A 12500-nucleotide genomic window follows, 5' to 3' on the forward strand; every position below is an offset into this window, starting at 1 on the left:
GCTCATATCCCCTACTACGGCTGTAGCATAGGGGGACCGCCAGAAGCGCTGGACCCTTCAGCGCTTCGCTCATATCCCCTACTACGGCTGTAGCATAGGGGGACCGCCAGAAGCGCTGGACCCTTCAGCGCTTCGCTCATATCCCCTACTACGGCTGTAGCATAGGGGGACCGCCAGAAGCGCTGGACCCTTCAGCGCTTCGCTCCTATCCCCTACTACGGCTGTAGCATAGGGGGACCGCCAGAAGCGCTGGACCCTTCAGCGCTTCGCTCATATCCCCTACTACGGCTGTAGCATAGGGGAACCGCCAGAAGCGCTGGACCCTTCAGCGCTTCGCTCATATCCCCTACTACGGCTGTAGCATAGGGGGACCGCCAGAAGCGCTGGACCCTTCAGCGCTTCGCTCATATCCCCTACTACGGCTGTAGCATAGGGGGACCGCCAGAAGCGCTGGACCCTTCAGCGCTTCGCTCATATCCCCTACTACGGCTGTAGCATAGGGGAACCGCCAGAAGCGCTGGACCCTTCAGCGCTTCGTCCCTACTACGGCTGTAACATAGGGGAACCGCCAGAAGCGCTGGACCCTTCAGCGCTTCGCTCATATCCCCTACTACGGCTGTAGCATAGGGGGACCGCCAGAAGCGCTGGACCCTTCAGCGCTTCGCTCATATCCCCTACTACGGCTGTAGCATAGGGGAACCGCCAGAAGCGCTGGACCCTTCAGCGCTTCGTCCCTACTACGGCTGTAACATAGGGGAACCGCCAGAAGCGCTGGACCCTTCAGCGCTTCGCTCATATCCCCTACTACGGCTGTAGCATAGGGGAACCGCCAGAAGCGCTGGACCCTTCAGCGCTTCGCTCCTATCCCCTAGTATACACTGGGTAGTCTGTTCCTATCATTGTGTGCAAGGTGGCTTGGTTACCCCCTACCAAAATGGGTCACAGCCGTAATAGGCGAAGTACAGAAGCGCTGGAACCTTCAGCGCTTCGCCCCTATCACGGCTTTAAAACCCGAGCGAAAAACTCTATGTCCTTAAACGAAATACCCGTTTTGCGCGGTCCATATCTCCGCGAAAACACAACGCACAGCCGGGACACTCATATCTAATTGTAGTCCAAGTCCCCCTCTACAAACACATCAGAGTGGATCCTGGATGCGACCTCCACAGCCGAGGCACGAGTCGGTCAAAGTAGGTCGCAGGGACCATATTACGCGCGCCATATCTACCCGGAAATAGAACGCACAGCGGGGATACTCATGCCCAGTTGTCGAGCTGGAAGTCCTCTAACCACCCATATAAGATGAATAATAAACGGATACACACAGCCGATGCAGCGCGTGTTTGAAAACCGCCGATCGATCTTCATACTCTGACAAAATCACAGCGAAAAATCCTTAAACCAAATACCCGTTTTGCGCGGTCCATATCTCCGCGAAAACACAACGCACAGCCGGGAACCTCATATCTAATTGTAGTCCAAGTCCACTTCTACAAACCTATCCGAGTGGATCCTGGATGCGAGGTCCACAGCCGAGGCACCACGCGGTCAAAGTAGGTCGCAGGGGCCCTATTACGCGCGCCATATCTACCCGGAAATGGAACGCACAGCGGGGATTCTTATTTTGAATACACGGTCGCGACGTCCTCTAACTACCCATATAAGCAGAATAATAAACGGGTATCCACAGCCGAGGCAGCACGTATTTGAAAACCGCCGACCGATCTTCATACTCTGACAAAATCACAGCGATAGCGCCAATACTCTGTTTCCTTAAACCAAATCGCCGTCTTGCGCGGTCCATATCCCCGCGAATACACAACGCACAGCCGGGACACCTATGCCGACCTGTAGCCACCGTCAACCTCTAAAGACATGTGGAGGGTGATCCACAATCGGACACTCACAGCCGAGGCACGACGCGGTCAAAGTAGGTCGCAGGGACCATATTACGCGCGCCATATCTACCCGGAAATAGAACGCACAGCGGGGATACTCATGCCCAGTTGTCGAGCTGGAAGTCCTCTAACCACCCATATAAGATGAATAATAAACGGATACACACAGCCGATGCAGCGCGTGTTTGAAAACCGCCGATCGATCTTCATACTCTGACAAAATCACAGCGAAAAATCCTTAAACCAAATACCCGTTTTGCGCGGTCCATATCTCCGCGAAAACACAACGCACAGCCGGGAACCTCATATCTAATTGTAGTCCAAGTCCACTTCTACAAACCTCACCGAGTGGATCCTGGATGCGAGGTCCACAGCCGAGGCACCACGCGGTCAAAGTAGGTCGCAGGGGCCCTATTACGCGCGCCATATCTACCCGGAAATGGAACGCACAGCGGGGATTCTTATTTTGAATACACGGTCGCGACGTCCTCTAACTACCCATATAAGCAGAATAATAAACGGGTATCCACAGCCGAGGCAGCACGTATTTGAAAACCGCCGACCGATCTTCATACTCTGACAAAATCACAGCGATAGCGCCAATACTCTGTTTCCTTAAACCAAATCGCCGTCTTGCGCGGTCCATATCCCCGCGAATACACAACGCACAGCCGGGACACCTATGCCGACCTGTAGCCACCGTCAACCTCTAAAGACATGTGGAGGGTGATCCACAATCGGACACTCACAGCCGAGGCACGACGCGGTCAAAGTAGGTCGCAGGGACCATATTACGCGCGCCATATCTACCCGGAAATAGAACGCACAGCGGGGATACTCATGCCCAGTTGTCAAGCTGGAAGTCCTCTAACCACCCATATAAGATGAATAATAAACGGATACACACAGCCGATGCAGCGCGTGTTTGAAAACCGCCGATCGATCTTCATACTCTGACAAAATCACAGCGAAAAATCCTTAAACCAAATACCCGTTTTGCGCGGTCCATATCTCCGCGAAAACACAACGCACAGCCGGGAACCTCATATCTAATTGTAGTCCAAGTCCACTTCTACAAACCTATCCGAGTGGATCCTGGATGCGAGGTCCACAGCCGAGGCACCACGCGGTCAAAGTAGGTCGCAGGGGCCCTATTACGCGCGCCATATCTACCCGGAAATGGAACGCACAGCGGGGATTCTTATTTTGAATACACGGTCGCGACGTCCTCTAACTACCCATATAAGCAGAATAATAAACGGGTATCCACAGCCGAGGCAGCACGTATTTGAAAACCGCCGACCGATCTTCATACTCTGACAAAATCACAGCGATAGCGCCAATACTCTGTTTCCTTAAACCAAATCGCCGTCTTGCGCGGTCCATATCCCCGCGAATACACAACGCACAGCCGGGACACCTATGCCGACCTGTAGCCACCGTCAACCTCTAAAGACATGTGGAGGGTGATCCACAATCGGACACTCACAGCCGAGGCACGACGCGGTCAAAGTAGGTCGCAGGGACCATATTACGCGCGCCATATCTACCCGGAAATAGAACGCACAGCGGGGATACTCATGCCCAGTTGTCAAGCTGGAAGTCCTCTAACCACCCATATAAGATGAATAATAAACGGATACACACAGCCGATGCAGCGCGTGTTTGAAAACCGCCGATCGATCTTCATACTCTGACAAAATCACAGCGAAAAATCCTTAAACCAAATACCCGTTTTGCGCGGTCCATATCTCCGCGAAAACACAACGCACAGCCGGGAACCTCATATCTAATTGTAGTCCAAGTCCACTTCTACAAACCTATCCGAGTGGATCCTGGATGCGAGGTCCACAGCCGAGGCACCACGCGGTCAAAGTAGGTCGCAGGGGCCCTATTACGCGCGCCATATCTACCCGGAAATGGAACGCACAGCGGGGATTCTTATTTTGAATACACGGTCGCGACGTCCTCTAACTACCCATATAAGCAGAATAATAAACGGGTATCCACAGCCGAGGCAGCACGTATTTGAAAACCGCCGACCGATCTTCATACTCTGACAAAATCACAGCGATAGCGCCAATACTCTGTTTCCTTAAACCAAATCGCCGTCTTGCGCGGTCCATATCCCCGCGAATACACAACGCACAGCCGGGACACCTATGCCGACCTGTAGCCACCGTCAACCTCTAAAGACATGTGGAGGGTGATCCACAATCGGACACTCACAGCCGAGGCACGACGCGGTCAAAGTAGGTCGCAGGGACCATATTACGCGCGCCATATCTACCCGGAAATAGAACGCACAGCGGGGATACTCATGCCCAGTTGTCGAGCTGGAAGTCCTCTAACCACCCATATAAGATGAATAATAAACGGATACACACAGCCGATGCAGCGCGTGTTTGAAAACCGCCGATCGATCTTCATACTCTGACAAAATCACAGCGAAAAATCCTTAAACCAAATACCCGTTTTGCGCGGTCCATATCTCCGCGAAAACACAACGCACAGCCGGGAACCTCATATCTAATTGTAGTCCAAGTCCACTTCTACAAACCTATCCGAGTGGATCCTGGATGCGAGGTCCACAGCCGAGGCACCACGCGGTCAAAGTAGGTCGCAGGGGCCCTATTACGCGCGCCATATCTACCCGGAAATGGAACGCACAGCGGGGATTCTTATTTTGAATACACGGTCGCGACGTCCTCTAACTACCCATATAAGCAGAATAATAAACGGGTATCCACAGCCGAGGCAGCACGTATTTGAAAACCGCCGACCGATCTTCATACTCTGACAAAATCACAGCGATAGCGCCAATACTCTGTTTCCTTAAACCAAATCGCCGTCTTGCGCGGTCCATATCCCCGCGAATACACAACGCACAGCCGGGACACCTATGCCGACCTGTAGCCACCGTCAACCTCTAAAGACATGTGGAGGGTGATCCACAATCGGACACTCACAGCCGAGGCACGACGCGGTCAAAGTAGGTCGCAGGGACCATATTACGCGCGCCATATCTACCCGGAAATAGAACGCACAGCGGGGATACTCATGCCCAGTTGTCAAGCTGGAAGTCCTCTAACCACCCATATAAGATGAATAATAAACGGATACACACAGCCGATGCAGCGCGTGTTTGAAAACCGCCGATCGATCTTCATACTCTGACAAAATCACAGCGAAAAATCCTTAAACCAAATACCCGTTTTGCGCGGTCCATATCTCCGCGAAAACACAACGCACAGCCGGGAACCTCATATCTAATTGTAGTCCAAGTCCACTTCTACAAAACCTATCCGAGTGGATCCTGGATGCGAGGTCCACAGCCGAGGCACCACGCGGTCAAAGTAGGTCGCAGGGGCCCTATTACGCGCGCCATATCTACCCGGAAATGGAACGCACAGCGGGGATTCTTATTTTGAATACACGGTCGCGACGTCCTCTAACTACCCATATAAGCAGAATAATAAACGGGTATCCACAGCCGAGGCAGCACGTATTTGAAAACCGCCGACCGATCTTCATACTCTGACAAAATCACAGCGATAGCGCCAATACTCTGTTTCCTTAAACCAAATCGCCGTCTTGCGCGGTCCATATCCCCGCGAATACACAACGCACAGCCGGGACACCTATGCCGACCTGTAGCCACCGTCAACCTCTAAAGACATGTGGAGGGTGATCCACAATCGGACACTCACAGCCGAGGCACGACGCGGTCAAAGTAGGTCGCAGGGACCATATTACGCGCGCCATATCTACCCGGAAATAGAACGCACAGCGGGGATACTCATGCCCAGTTGTCAAGCTGGAAGTCCTCTAACCACCCATATAAGATGAATAATAAACGGATACACACAGCCGATGCAGCGCGTGTTTGAAAACCGCCGATCGATCTTCATACTCTGACAAAATCACAGCGAAAAATCCTTAAACCAAATACCCGTTTTGCGCGGTCCATATCTCCGCGAAAACACAACGCACAGCCGGGAACCTCATATCTAATTGTAGTCCAAGTCCACTTCTACAAACCTATCCGAGTGGATCCTGGATGCGAGGTCCACAGCCGAGGCACCACGCGGTCAAAGTAGGTCGCAGGGGCCCTATTACGCGCGCCATATCTACCCGGAAATGGAACGCACAGCGGGGATTCTTATTTTGAATACACGGTCGCGACGTCCTCTAACTACCCATATAAGCAGAATAATAAACGGGTATCCACAGCCGAGGCAGCACGTATTTGAAAACCGCCGACCGATCTTCATACTCTGACAAAATCACAGCGATAGCGCCAATACTCTGTTTCCTTAAACCAAATCGCCGTCTTGCGCGGTCCATATCCCCGCGAATACACAACGCACAGCCGGGACACCTATGCCGACCTGTAGCCACCGTCAACCTCTAAAGACATGTGGAGGGTGATCCACAATCGGACACTCACAGCCGAGGCACGACGCGGTCAAAGTAGGTCGCAGGGGACCATATTACGCGCGCCATATCTACCCGGAAATAGAACGCACAGCGGGGATACTCATGCCCAGTTGTCAAGCTGGAAGTCCTCTAACCACCCATATAAGATGAATAATAAACGGATACACACAGCCGATGCAGCGCGTGTTTGAAAACCGCCGATCGATCTTCATACTCTGACAAAATCACAGCGAAAAATCCTTAAACCAAATACCCGTTTTGCGCGGTCCATATCTCCGCGAAAACACAACGCACAGCCGGGAACCTCATATCTAATTGTAGTCCAAGTCCACTTCTACAAACCTATCCGAGTGGATCCTGGATGCGAGGTCCACAGCCGAGGCACCACGCGGTCAAAGTAGGTCGCAGGGGCCCTATTACGCGCGCCATATCTACCCGGAAATGGAACGCACAGCGGGGATTCTTATTTTGAATACACGGTCGCGACGTCCTCTAACTACCCATATAAGCAGAATAATAAACGGGTATCCACAGCCGAGGCAGCACGTATTTGAAAACCGCCGACCGATCTTCATACTCTGACAAAATCACAGCGATAGCGCCAATACTCTGTTTCCTTAAACCAAATCGCCGTCTTGCGCGGTCCATATCCCCGCGAATACACAACGCACAGCCGGGACACCTATGCCGACCTGTAGCCACCGTCAACCTCTAAAGACATGTGGAGGGTGATCCACAATCGGACACTCACAGCCGAGGCACGACGCGGTCAAAGTAGGTCGCAGGGACCATATTACGCGCGCCATATCTACCCGGAAATAGAACGCACAGCGGGGATACTCATGCCCAGTTGTCAAGCTGGAAGTCCTCTAACCACCCATATAAGATGAATAATAAACGGATACACACAGCCGATGCAGCGCGTGTTTGAAAACCGCCGATCGATCTTCATACTCTGACAAAATCACAGCGAAAAATCCTTAAACCAAATACCCGTTTTGCGCGGTCCATATCTCCGCGAAAACACAACGCACAGCCGGGAACCTCATATCTAATTGTAGTCCAAGTCCACTTCTACAAACCTATCCGAGTGGATCCTGGATGCGAGGTCCACAGCCGAGGCCCACGCGGTCAAAGTAGGTCGCAGGGGCCCTATTACGCGCGCCATATCTACCCGGAAATGGAACGCACAGCGGGGATTCTTATTTTGAATACACGGTCGCGACGTCCTCTAACTACCCATATAAGCAGAATAATAAACGGGTATCCACAGCCGAGGCAGCACGTATTTGAAAACCGCCGACCGATCTTCATACTCTGACAAAATCACAGCGATAGCGCCAATACTCTGTTTCCTTAAACCAAATCGCCGTCTTGCGCGGTCCATATCCCCGCGAATACACAACGCACAGCCGGGACACCTATGCCGACCTGTAGCCACCGTCAACCTCTAAAGACATGTGGAGGGTGATCCACAATCGGACACTCACAGCCGAGGCACGACGCGGTCAAAGTAGGTCGCAGGGACCATATTACGCGCGCCATATCTACCCGGAAATAGAACGCACAGCGGGGATACTCATGCCCAGTTGTCAAGCTGGAAGTCCTCTAACCACCCATATAAGATGAATAATAAACGGATACACACAGCCGATGCAGCGCGTGTTTGAAAACCGCCGATCGATCTTCATACTCTGACAAAATCACAGCGAAAAATCCTTAAACCAAATACCCGTTTTGCGCGGTCCATATCTCCGCGAAAACACAACGCACAGCCGGGAACCTCATATCTAATTGTAGTCCAAGTCCACTTCTACAAACCTATCCGAGTGGATCCTGGATGCGAGGTCCACAGCCGAGGCACCACGCGGTCAAAGTAGGTCGCAGGGGCCCTATTACGCGCGCCATATCTACCCGGAAATGGAACGCACAGCGGGGATTCTTATTTTGAATACACGGTCGCGACGTCCTCTAACTACCCATATAAGCAGAATAATAAACGGGTATCCATAGCCGAGGCAGCACGTATTTGAAAACCGCCGACCGATCTTCATACTCTGACAAAATCACAGCGATAGCGCCAATACTCTGTTTCCTTAAACCAAATCGCCGTCTTGCGCGGTCCATATCCCCGCGAATACACAACGCACAGCCGGGGACACCTATGCCGACCTGTAGCCACCGTCAACCTCTAAAGACATGTGGAGGGTGATCCACAATCGGACACTCACAGCCGAGGCACGACGCGGTCAAAGTAGGTCGCAGGGACCATATTACGCGCGCCATATCTACCCGGAAATAGAACGCACAGCGGGGATACTCATGCCCAGTTGTCAAGCTGGAAGTCCTCTAACCACCCATATAAGATGAATAATAAACGGATACACACAGCCGATGCAGCGCGTGTTTGAAAACCGCCGATCGATCTTCATACTCTGACAAAATCACAGCGAAAAATCCTTAAACCAAATACCCGTTTTGCGCGGTCCATATCTCCGCGAAAACACAACGCACAGCCGGGAACCTCATATCTAATTGTAGTCCAAGTCCACTTCTACAAACCTATCCGAGATCCTGGATGCGAGGTCCACAGCCGAGGCACCACGCGGTCAAAGTAGGTCGCAGGGGCCCCTATTACGCGCGCCATATCTACCCGGAAATGGAACGCACAGCGGGGGATTCTTATTTTGAATACACGGTCGCGACGTCCTCTAACTACCCATATAAGCAGAATAATAAACGGGTATCCACAGCCGAGGCAGCACGTATTTGAAAACCGCCGACCGATCTTCATACTCTGACAAAATCACAGCGATAGCGCCAATACTCTGTTTCCTTAAACCAAATCGCCGTCTTGCGCGGTCCATATCCCCGCGAATACACAACGCACAGCCGGGACACCTATGCCGACCTGTAGCCACCGTCAACCTCTAAAGACATGTGGAGGGTGATCCACAATCGGACACTCACAGCCGAGGCACGACGCGGTCAAAGTAGGTCGCAGGGGACCATATTACGCGCGCCATATCTACCCGGAAATAGAACGCACAGCGGGGATACTCATGCCCAGTTGTCAAGCTGGAAGTCCTCTAACCACCCATATAAGATGAATAATAAACGGATACACACAGCCGATGCAGCGCGTGTTTGAAAACCGCCGATCGATCTTCATACTCTGACAAAATCACAGCGAAAAATCCTTAAACCAAATACCCGTTTTGCGCGGTCCATATCTCCGCGAAAACACAACGCACAGCCGGGAACCTCATATCTAATTGTAGTCCAAGTCCACTTCTACAAACCTATCCGAGTGGATCCTGGATGCGAGGTCCACAGCCGAGGCACCACGCGGTCAAAGTAGGTCGCAGGGGCCCTATTACGCGCGCCATATCTACCCGGAAATGGAACGCACAGCGGGGATTCTTATTTTGAATACACGGTCGCGACGTCCTCTAACTACCCATATAAGCAGAATAATAAACGGGTATCCACAGCCGAGGCAGCACGTATTTGAAAACCGCCGACCGATCTTCATACTCTGACAAAATCACAGCGATAGCGCCAATACTCTGTTTCCTTAAACCAAATCGCCGTCTTGCGCGGTCCATATCCCCGCGAATACACAACGCACAGCCGGGACACCTATGCCGACCTGTAGCCACCGTCAACCTCTAAAGACATGTGGAGGGTGATCCACAATCGGACACTCACAGCCGAGGCACGACGCGGTCAAAGTAGGTCGCAGGGACCATATTACGCGCGCCATATCTACCCGGAAATAGAACGCACAGCGGGGATACTCATGCCCAGTTGTCAAGCTGGAAGTCCTCTAACCACCCATATAAGATGAATAATAAACGGATACACACAGCCGATGCAGCGCGTGTTTGAAAACCGCCGATCGATCTTCATACTCTGACAAAATCACAGCGAAAAATCCTTAAACCAAATACCCGTTTTGCGCGGTCCATATCTCCGCGAAAACACAACGCACAGCCGGGAACCTCATATCTAATTGTAGTCCAAGTCCACTTCTACAAACCTATCCGAGTGGATCCTGGATGCGAGGTCCACAGCCGAGGCACCACGCGGTCAAAGTAGGTCGCAGGGGCCCTATTACGCGCGCCATATCTACCCGGAACATGGAACGCACAGCGGGGATTCTTATTTTGAATACACGGTCGCGACGTCCTCTAACTACCCATATAAGCAGAATAATAAACGGGTATCCACAGCCGAGGCAGCACGTATTTGAAAACCGCCGACCGATCTTCATACTCTGACAAAATCACAGCGATAGCGCCAATACTCTGTTTCCTTAAACCAAATCGCCGTCTTGCGCGGTCCATATCCCCGCGAATACACAACGCACAGCCGGGACACCTATGCCGACCTGTAGCCACCGTCAACCTCTAAAGACATGTGGAGGGTGATCCACAATCGGACACTCACAGCCGAGGCACGACGCGGTCAAAGTAGGTCGCAGGGACCATATTACGCGCGCCATATCTACCCGGAAATAGAACGCACAGCGGGGATACTCATGCCCAGTTGTCAAGCTGGAAGTCCTCTAACCACCCATATAAGATGAATAATAAACGGATACACACAGCCGATGCAGCGCGTGTTTGAAAACCGCCGATCGATCTTCATACTCTGACAAAATCACAGCGAAAAATCCTTAAACCAAATACCCGTTTTGCGCGGTCCATATCTCCGCGAAAACACAACGCACAGCCGGGAACCTCATATCTAATTGTAGTCCAAGTCCACTTCTACAAACCTATCCGAGTGGATCCTGGATGCGAGGTCCACAGCCGAGGCACCACGCGGTCAAAGTAGGTCGCAGGGGCCCTATTACGCGCGCCATATCTACCCGGAAATGGAACGCACAGCGGGGATTCTTATTTTGAATACACGGTCGCGACGTCCTCTAACTACCCATATAAGCAGAATAATAAACGGGTATCCACAGCCGAGGCAGCACGTATTTGAAAACCGCCGACCGATCTTCATACTCTGACAAAATCACAGCGATAGCGCCAATACTCTGTTTCCTTAAACCAAATCGCCGTCTTGCGCGGTCCATATCCCCGCGAATACACAACGCACAGCCGGGACACCTATGCCGACCTGTAGCCACCGTCAACCTCTAAAGACATGTGGAGGGTGATCCACAATCGGACACTCACAGCCGAGGCACGACGCGGTCAAAGTAGGTCGCAGGGACCATATTACGCGCGCCATATCTACCCGGAAATAGAACGCACAGCGGGGATACTCATGCCCAGTTGTCAAGCTGGAAGTCCTCTAACCACCCATCTAGACACTCCTATAAACGGATACACACAGCCGATACAGCGCGTATTTGAAAACCGCCGACCGATCTTCATACTCTGACAAAATCACAGCGAAAGACTTAAACGAAATACCCGTTTTGCGAGGTCCATATCCCCGCGAATACACAACGCACAGCCGGGACACTTATACCCAGTTGTAGTCCACGTCCCCCTCTACAAAACTATCGGAGTGGATCCTGGATGCGAGGTCCACAGCCGAGGCACGGTGTAGTCAAAGTAGGTCGCAGGGACCATATTACGCGCGCCATATCTACCCGGAAATAGAACGCACAGCGGGGATTCCTATACTGAATACACGGCCCCGACGTCCTCTAACCAACTATGTAAGCTGAATAATAAACGGATAACCACAGCCGAGGCAGCGCGTGTTTGAAAACAGCCGACCGATCTTCATACTCTGACAAAATCACAGCGAAAGACTTAAACGAAATACCCGTTTTGCGAGGTCCATATCCCCGCGAATACACAACGCACAGCCGGGACACTTATATCTAACTGTAGTCCAAGTCCCCCTCTACAAATCTATCCGAGTGGATCATGGATGCGAGGTCCACAACCGAGGCACGATGTAGTCAAAGTAGGTCGCAGGGGCCATATTGCGCGGTCCATATCTACCCGGAAATGGAACGCACAGCGGGGATTCTTATACCGAATCCACGGTCCCGACGTCCTCTAACCACCCATATAAGCATAATAATAAACGGATACCCACAGCCGAGGCAGCACGTATTTGAAAAGCGCCGGCCGATCTTCATACTCTGACAAAAAGCGCCGGGCGATCTTCATACTCTGACAAAATCAC

Source organism: Anarhichas minor, unplaced genomic scaffold (genome assembly GCF_050575085.1).
Source record: "Anarhichas minor isolate MPS153535 unplaced genomic scaffold, ASM5057508v1 ptg000177l, whole genome shotgun sequence".
In the NCBI taxonomy this organism is placed as follows: Eukaryota; Metazoa; Chordata; class Actinopteri; order Perciformes; family Anarhichadidae; genus Anarhichas; species Anarhichas minor.